Source organism: Sinocyclocheilus rhinocerous, unplaced genomic scaffold (genome assembly GCF_001515625.1).
Source record: "Sinocyclocheilus rhinocerous isolate Xijiao unplaced genomic scaffold, SAMN03320098_v1.1 scaffold576, whole genome shotgun sequence".
In the NCBI taxonomy this organism is placed as follows: Eukaryota; Metazoa; Chordata; class Actinopteri; order Cypriniformes; family Cyprinidae; genus Sinocyclocheilus; species Sinocyclocheilus rhinocerous.
In genome coordinates this window covers 3,895,051-3,897,045 of record NW_015662167.1, presented here as the reverse complement: position 1 = coordinate 3,897,045, position 1,995 = coordinate 3,895,051, and positions in this window count along the sequence as shown.

Sequence of the window (1,995 nt, the reverse complement as noted above, 5' to 3'; positions counted from 1 at the left end):
AAAATTTTTACAGATGTTACTGTTTTTGATAATGAACAAAAATGTACATCTGCATCCTAACTCAAGCTATTCCTACTGTCAACTCAAGCGAATGTCTAATATGCATTTGTATGTTACATTTTTGTCCATATCGTCAGCCCTAAGTGTAAATAAATGAACTAGGGTGTTCAAACTTTTTGATGTTAAGGAACCCCAAATATGATCATCATCTGTTATCTATTATTATCATCTATTATCATCATTAGAATAAATTTTTTTATTTTGTGAAATTGTCCACCCCAAAGAACCGTCTTGTACCCCTTCAGGCGTCCTAGGACCCCAGTTTGAAAACCCATGCTTTTAAACAACTGTACAGCTCAGATAACAGACTTTCCTTTTACAGAAAATAATTTCAATTATTATTGTTTTTTTAATAAATATAAGTGCTTTGACAAAAATGTAAACTTCATTTTTCATCCTTTAAACTTTCCAGACACCGTAATCCATTGTAAAAGCCTTACTCTAAATGCTCTATACTTAACAAAAACAAATAGCCGAAGCTAAATGATTTTCTGTGGTAATTGACATTACACAACTAATGCTGCCAACTGAGCTTCACTTCAGTTGAACCCAGAACATTTGTTTAATACCAAAGAGCAGAATGGTTCCAATACAGAAATAAACTGACAGCTCCAATTCTTATCATTCATTTACTTTTATCTGACAGTTTTGTGTGTGTGTGTGTGAGTGTGTGTGCGCTTTTTTGCCTATATGCAGATGCAAATACATTTCACTTTTATTTTATCCCAGTTTCTTATCCAGTGTCTGTCTGGTGGAGATACCTGTTAGCCTCGAGCCTAAATCCTCTCTTCTGTCCATCATTCTCTCACCTTCATTCTCACTTTCTGCTTTTCCATTGTCTCTCTTTCTCTCACGCTCTGACAGCAGCTATCAATGAGCAACCCCTGGTTAAACCCCAGCCTCCCTGATGAGGTGCACACTTGTTTGCTTATCCTTTGCTAAGCGGCTTGAGTTTTACGACACAACATGAATAGAACGATGGTTGCTGCATTGTCGATGAGGGAGTGAGCAGAGAGTGTTTGGCCGCTGAGTTTTGGCATGTTCCTCGCATTGTGTTAGCCGGGGTATTGGGAGCTTACGCCAACAGAATGCATTATGCCTGAGTCATTAGCCCTTGCTATGCAGGGGCGCAAGACAGGCCTCAACAACACTAATGCCTCATCTCACTTACCACTGCAGCATTTATTGAGAGCGAAACATCAATTATTGTGCATTATTAATTTATTTCAAAGGCCTGAATGCCAATGGTACTGTGCTCCTAGTAAACCAGCGAAAGCTAGCGTTTACTCTTCTCTGCTGAGAGTTTGAGCATGTATGTTTGGACAAACTTGGGTATGTCTGAAAAGTGTTGGTGTGTTGGAAAAGTGTTGGAAACTGGGATGTTGACCTTTTCTGACAAACAAATCAGCAAAGATCACATTTCGTGCTGAACTATTTGCTAATTTAATAGCTAGCTTAAGTGTCGCAGTGCGAGGCAGGTAAACAGTAGGGCTGCACGATATATCGAAATTATCGAAATATCGCAAATGTAAATATCTCGATATGCATATCGCAATGGCGTGTGATATCTGAATCATTTAATAATAGGCTACTTAAAACGTTGCAAAAGGTCAAAGTTTTAGTTCGACGCATATAGCAGAGAATTGCTTGACGTTAAAAAGAGTTAAGTGCAATAAGTTGCAGAAAACAACTCTTTGCCGTCTCGTCTTGCTGTCTGACTCACACCTGAAGCGTGCGTACAAGCCGCATGTCGCACAACGTCTCTTCTGCCGCACACGTGCAAAGCACACACACACACACACAGAGAGACGTGTTTCAGATGGTGCGCGAACACGGAGTTGATTCGTCTTTCGCATCTCCTCATGTTTGAACAAACACATACACACAGAATTATGTCAATAGTACCCGTCTCGACGATCATTCTCGTAAACGCAG